At 45.8% G+C, this 7355-nt stretch overlaps 1 protein-coding gene across 2 annotated transcripts in view; it reads right to left on the minus strand.

Moving 5' to 3' along the window:
• LOC133236712 (N-acetyllactosaminide beta-1,6-N-acetylglucosaminyl-transferase) overlaps positions 1–7355 on the minus strand; it is a 95609-nt gene that overhangs the window by 29330 nt on the left and 58924 nt on the right. The gene's annotated exons all lie outside the window — the stretch shown is intronic.

Genomic DNA, 7355 nt, shown 5'->3' on the forward strand with positions numbered 1-7355 from the left:
CAACGAGATCTGTAGACACCGATTATATATATCTGTTATGACTGTGACATGCAACGAACATTTTACCGTTTTAAAGAGTCACTGAGGGACTTCCCCGGTGGTCCAATGGTTGGGATTCTGCACTTCTATTACACCGAACACGGTTTGGTCTCTGCTCAGGGAACTAAAGATCCCGAAAGATGCACAGCGTGGCCAAAAATACATAAAACCTAAAACCTTGGTTCTTCTTGAAAAGATTAATTTCAGACAGTCGGTAGAAAATTGATTGGAAGTGGAATGAAAGTTGCAAAAAAAATGGCCTTGCTGGGTCTAAAGCAAGACATTAATCCTTTCTGCACGACTTAAAGTTGTGTTAAGCTCAGCTTACTGGATATTTAGGAATGGTATCTGTACATAATTAAATGTGTATATATACGATAACCCAATTTTTCTTGTTTATATAATGTTGTTCTAGGAATTAGGGATTAAAAGTTAATTAAGAGCAGTATTTCCAGATTATTTCCTTCACAGGATGGGTGGGGAAATCATTGGGCACAGATTCCCCAGTGAAGAGGATGACCCAGGAACTTCCCTGGGGGTTCAGTGGTCAAGAATCCGTCTGCCAGGGCAGGGAGCAAAGGTTTGATCCCTGGTTTGGGAAGATTCCACATGCCATGGGGCGACTTGAGTCTGTGCTCCGCAGCTGCGGAAGCCCCCAGGCCCTAAAGCCAGTGCTCCGCAACAGGAGACGCCACCGCAGTGAGAGGGCCTTGCACCGCAACGGGGAGGAGCCCCTGTCCTCCACAACTAGAGAAAGCCCCCAGCAATACAGACCCCATGCAGCCAAAAACCAAGAAATAAATGTATTTTTTTAAAAGAAAATGATCCGAGTGTTATACAGCACAACCGATGGCCAGAGGCATCATAAATAAATGCCTTCAAATGGCTACGGCTTCAGTATAGTTCTGTCTTTTTTGTTTAGTTGCTAGGTCGACCCCATGGACTGTAGCCCACTAGGCTCTTCTGTCCAGGGGCTTTCCCAGGCAAGAATACTGGAGTGGGTGGCCACTCCAGCAGATCTTCCTGACCCAGGGATTGAACCGTCATCTCCTGCATTGGCAGGCGGGTTCTTTACCACTGAGCCACCGGCTTAGTATAGTTTAATTATGTGAATACTCTGTAACCTGTCTAAGGTTTCTCTACCCCTGGGGCCAGGCTGACATCTAGATTCTCAAGAGCCAGGATATAGCGTGACCTTCTCTGACCTCAAATTACTTCCCCAAGAATCACCTACATTTACCAAAGAGACAAAACAAGCAAAACAGGCCTGCCGCCCTGATACAATATTGTGAAAATCATGTCCAATTGTATTATGTGTATTTAACATTATCTGGCCATACAGAAACGATGTCATGTGAAAACTCTGCTCAGCGGATAGGAACCCAAGGAAAGGATCTGTTTAGTGTCATTTCTCCTTCAATCTGAATTTACCTCCATGTCAACAAAATAGGTGCCACTGTGGACTGTCATTCAGGCACGAAAAAATAACTCAAGTATAAGCCTGAACGTTCTAATAATGTTCATTAAAACAGGATGCTTCCAATCCGATTATGTTCATCATTCTCAATCAATGGTACGATCAACATGACTGAATGCATCCTTTGTGGCAATAGAAACCGAACTCTAAATTTAGGCTGATGTTCAGAGAACACAATGCGTACTTTGAAAAAGCCTGGGGGTTGATCCAGCCACGCCCAGATTTAAGGTTGGGGTAACCTTTTCAGAGAGAACACGTACCTTCCCAAGAGCTCAGTGTTTACATTTGTTGAGAGCTACACCTGGAGAAATATTTCTCAAGTTTCTATTGTTGTTTTTCCTTTAACCTTTCATCTCCTTATGCTCCTGTTTTTTCCAAGCCAGTAGCTAAGGGTTGAAGGTGAAGGTGTTTGTTGCTCAGTCACGTCCAGCTTTTTTCGATCCCATGGACTGTAGCCCGCCAGGCTCCTCTGTCCATGGGATTCTCCAGGCAAGAATAGTGGAGTGGGTAGCCATTCGCTTCTCCAGGGGATCTTTCCGACCCAAGGATTGAACCTGGGTCTCCTGCATTGCAGGCACATTCTTTACTATCTGAGCCACCAGGAAAGCCCCTAAGGGGTACTCTGGGTCAGATTCAGACAGAAGAAGCCCACTCTGTGAGCCGGGAGTAGCCAAGTGGGAGACAAACCGCAGGGCTGGCTAAGTGCCAAGCTGTGGGAGATACTCAGACTGAGGGCAGGTAAGACAGGAACCAGGTGGCAGTGCCCGCCTAGGGAACTGGTGCTCGCTCCGGGCATCAGAGGAGACTGCGCGGGCCCAGCTGGCTGCCCAGGAGCCAGTTTTTGTTTGTTTTTTTGGACCACTCAGCTCTTAGCTCCCTGACCAAGGATCGAACCTGCACCCTTTATAGTGGAAGCATGGAGTCTTAACCACTGGACCATCAGGGAAGTCCCTGGGAATCAGTTTTCTAAGCAATGAGTCTGCCCTATTAACATTCCAGCTGAAACTCTTAAAATTCCACAAGGACTGGTTCTCTCTCTCTTTACTGGTATCACTTCTTGGCCTAGCTCTTATGGAATTATACCTTCAAGCCTACCCACTGTTTCTCTGATTCTATCAAAAATTACTCCTCCCCACCTCAGACAGGGGACACCACTCTCTGAACTTTTTTTCAGACTTTGATAGCTGATTAACAATGTTGTGATAGTTTCAGGCGCACAGCAGGGACTCAGCCATACATATGCGTGTATTCAGTGTCTCCTAACCGTCCCCTCCCCAGACCCAACCCACAAGCATCAAACCCTCTTCAGGCACAGCAATAGGTCGCAGTGTAGGGGTAGTGATGGAAAAGATAAAAATGGATATCACATTCCTCACCCTAAAGGAACTCAAACAAGGAGGAGGAAGGGCAGAGGGGCTTTTCACTTAGCAGGTAGTTATAATTTAGTGCTGGCAACTGTGGCAGGGCGAATAGGAGTAACCAGCTGTCTGGGAGGTGGGTTATCAAGGACGGCTTCTGGAGGAGGTGACATCCAAGGAGGGTCACAAAGGATGCATAGGAATAGTCAGAGATGATAGGAAGGGCAGCTCAGAGAAGACATCATAAAAAGCCACCAAAAAAAAAATTAAGGGAAAATCGCAGAAGTGTGTAGGACCAAGTAGTTGCTGGGATATGAAGTGTGAGGCCTTAGGTATGAAGCAGTGAGGGGAGAGAGATGGGGTAAGGGAGGAGGGGGGTCAGGTCAGAGAGTCCTGCTGTGTTGGGGAGCTCCCTGGCGGTCTAGGGGTTCATGCCCAGATTCAATTCCTGGTCAGGGGACTGAGATCCTGCAAGCTGCATGGCATGGCCAAAATTTTAAAAAATAAAATATGTATATATTAACAAAATACATAATGGGACTTCCAGGCGGTCCAGAGTTTAAGACTCTGTGCTTCCACTTCGAGGGGCACCAGTTCAGTCATGGGTGGGGAAGCTAAGCTGTCCCATGGCATGGCCAAAAAATTAAACAAACAAGTGAACAATCAAAAATGCTTCAAAAAATTTTAAATGAAAATTAGTTTCCTAAATGTCTGCATATGATCTATTTAGATAGAGGTTACATCTTATCAACTGCTGTTTCTCACTCACAATTTGTTGTCATCCAGGCGCTTAGTCGTGTCTGACTCTTTGCGACCCCATGGATTGCAGCACTCTGGGGTTCCCTGTCCTTCACCATCTCCTGAGCTTGCTCAAACTCATGTCTATTGAGTAACAAATGCCATCCAACCATCTCATCCTCTGTTGCCCCGTTCTCCTCCTACCCTCAATCTTTCCCAACATCAGGACTTTTCTGATGAGTCAGCAATACGGTGTCTAAAAAAATGGCCATTCTTCTTTTTGATGTGTATTTTGTGAACTTAAAAAAAAAAGAAAGTGTACTATTTTCCACACACGATGTTTAATTAATTTTATAATCTATAAACTTAATAAAATATCTCTGGAAGAATACAAGGAAGCATTAATATTGGCAGCTCATAGAGTTAAAAAAATTTAACTTAAAAATTTTAAAGCTCTTGAATATATTTCTTATTTTTAAAAACGGGGACGGATAATCAGGGGGAAAAAAAAAACCCACAACATTTTGAGGGGTTGGAGTCGGGGAGTGGATTAGCTCAATATACTAAAACCTGATGAACTAAAGTCACTCAACCTGATAACGCAACCATTCAAATCTCAAAACTTAAATTCCATAAAGTCATACCTGTCTCCTTCCAGAGCCACCCTCAGTTCACAGAATGGTGCCAGGTACCACCGGGGTTTAATAAGTATTTGTTAATTGCTGAAAACACACATGGCACCAATGTTTCTATTTTGTGTTTTTTTTTTTTTGAAGACTTCTTTTCTATTCTGTAGGGAGACAATGTCCTCAAGATTCTTCATGTTCTTTTTGTTACCGTTTAGCAGTGACTAGGTTCAAAGTCAGCCTGAATGGGTCTCGCCCACCAGCCTCTGTGAGCAGCAGAGGAGCCCTGAAGAGTACTTCCCAGGTCCACTGGCTGCGCGGAGGGAGAGCCAGACCACAGCCTGGTCTAGAGCGGGCGTGGGGAGCAGGTACAAAAGCCTGGGTGGGCCGTGGCAGTTGGTTCCAGCAAGGGCACCTTCCTGTGACTCCACACACACACACACACACACACACACACACACACACACAGTTCCATATCCCTGCTAACCTGATTTCTAGGTTAGAATGGTCAGGTGGGGCTTTCTTTCACTCTTCCAAACTTGTCTTTTCACCTTTCTGGGGTTCTGCAGGGAATTTGTTTTAGATATACAGCAAAGAAAAACAAAACAAAACAAAACAAGACTGTTCCTTTTCCTGCTACAAGAGAAACACTTCAAACTTCAGGGCTCTCAAATCCAGGATCAGACCCCAGCTTTGCCTTGGACAAGCTGTGTGAACCGAGCACATCCCTGGTGGCTCAGATGGTAAAGAATCCACCTGCGATACAGGAGACCCGGGTTCGATCCCTGAGCCAGGAAGATCTCCTGGAGAAAGAAATGGCAACCCAATCCAGTATTCTTGCCTGGAGAAATTTCATGGACAGAGGAGCCTGGTGGGCTACAGTCCATGGGGTTGCAAAGAACGGACACGACTGAACGATTACCACTGCTACTAAGCCTGATTTTCCTCATCTGTACATAAGGATAACAATGATTATTTCTCATAATTAAAAGAGGTGCTATGGCGCATAACATACCCAGCACAAACTGTATTAACAAAAACGGTATTGCATGCCACGTACAGAATGTTTACACTTATTTGTGAACAATTAGGATGAACACTCACTATGAAATGGAGCAGGGCTCTGCCCATGGTCCTTGCCCAGCCCCCTACCCTGTGTCCTCTGCCTGCCTTTGTGGAAAAACTTTAGCCAAAGAATAAGTTGAATCAGAGAAGTGAGAAAATGCAGAAACAAAGGAAAATAGTCCAAGCAGACCAAATAATAATAATGCTGTCATTAAGCTTAGTCAAGGACCTTTGGTTCCTTCTCAAGGGCTATAGATAAATAAATATCTGAGCCATATCCTGTGAGCTGTCTTATAGATAACTGAAACCTCAGGTAAGTTAACTACTTGACCATAGTCATGACATGCTGCTGCTGCTGCTGCTGCTAAGTCGCTTCAGTCGTGTCCGACTCTGTGCGACCCCATAGACGGCAGCCCACCAGACTCCCCCATCCCTGGGATTCTCCAGGCAAGAACAATGGAGTGGGTTGTCATTGCCTTCTCCAATGCATGAAAGTGAAAAGTGAAAGTGAAGTCGCTCAGTCGTGTCCGACTCTTAGCGACCCCATGGACTGCAGCCTACCAGGCTCCTCCATCCATGGGATTTTCCAGGCAAGAGTACTGGAGTGGGGTGCCATTGCCTTCTCCGAGCCATGACATAAGCTGCCACAATTCTGAAAACTGGTGTCAAGGAAATTGGAACAAACCGACCACTGATGACCAATTTCAAGATGACTGTCAGCTCTGACTGTGCTGTTCCTGCCCGTAGCCCCTCCTGCAGCTTATAAAAGCTCTTGCCCACTGGTTGTCAGTAGGGGAAAGCCCTCCTTTGGACAGAAGTCTGCCCTCCCCGCTCCGTGGTCAGCATCCAAAATAAAGCAAGCCTTCCTTTCCACCAACCTTGCTTCTTTCGAGCAGCAAGCAACTGCACCCCACTTTCCGGTGCAACTTAAACTGTGAAAAAACGTCGATTCACTCCCCCTCCTGCAAGTCTTCGTGAACTCTTAACCTACTATTGTCTGAAGTTCACTGCATGCCTCTGCCCCCAACCACCTTGCCAGTCCTTTTTCCTCCCCTCTTTAAGTAGGTTCTGTAACTGCCACTCTAGATTAGCCCTCAGGGATGCTGCGCTATTGGGCACCTAACAATTGCTGTGAGTCCACGTTCAGGTATGAAGGTAGCAATCGTGTGTGCCAACAATAGCGATGCTGCAGCCAAGAGAAGGGAGGTTTTTCAAGCGTGGCAGGCTTGGGGTCACCTCCCTGCAGGGCTGACACCCACAGGCAAGCTGGCACAAGAGTAGAAACTAGGGCATTGGGACATCGCCAGGAAGAGGCCCTAGAGGTCACACGGACCTTCCCAGACAACATATGGGAAACAGAACTTTGAAAAGAAACCCAGTCCTGAATCTAAAGAGGGAATCTGCTGCTGTTTCCCGCCTCCATGCCTCAAATACCTTAGCCCCAAATTATCATGAACAATGGGAAAGACTTCACAGTATATCACAACAAGAGACTGCAAAGGGCAATTTCTAATAAGAAAATGGGACTTAACAATTGACAAGTGACCTGGGGTCAGCTCCAGCCAGAATGTCTCTCCGCATGTTTCAACTCACTGTGACTCACTCTCCCAGGAAATAAAATATCAGACTAGATTTACTGAACCAAGTGAGTTGAGACCTGGACACCTGGTCAGGTCTGAGACTAGAGATGTTCAAGCCAGAGTGGTAATTTGTAAACCTCCAAAGATGGAATAGCCCCGTGAACTTTGAGCATCAGTATAATACTGTGCAGCAGCCTCTAAGAGAAACACCACTGATTTCAATTCATAGGATGCTTATTCAAAGCCAGTCTCATGATGTCACAACTGTTCTTATCAAGGACTATGAAAGGCATTCATTCAAAAGACTGAGCTCAAGGTGAGGAACTGTGTGATACACCTTCAAAGGCAGTTTTGCCAGCGCTCCAGGAAATTGGCATATTTCTTAGATCACTGTACAGCACAGTTATAAGGTGGTAGTGTGTGTGTGTGTGTCACTCAGTCGGTCTGACTCTTTGGGACCCCAGGGACTTTA

Source organism: Bos javanicus, chromosome 23 (assembly GCF_032452875.1).
Source record: "Bos javanicus breed banteng chromosome 23, ARS-OSU_banteng_1.0, whole genome shotgun sequence".
NCBI lineage: Eukaryota > Metazoa > Chordata > Mammalia > Artiodactyla > Bovidae > Bos > Bos javanicus.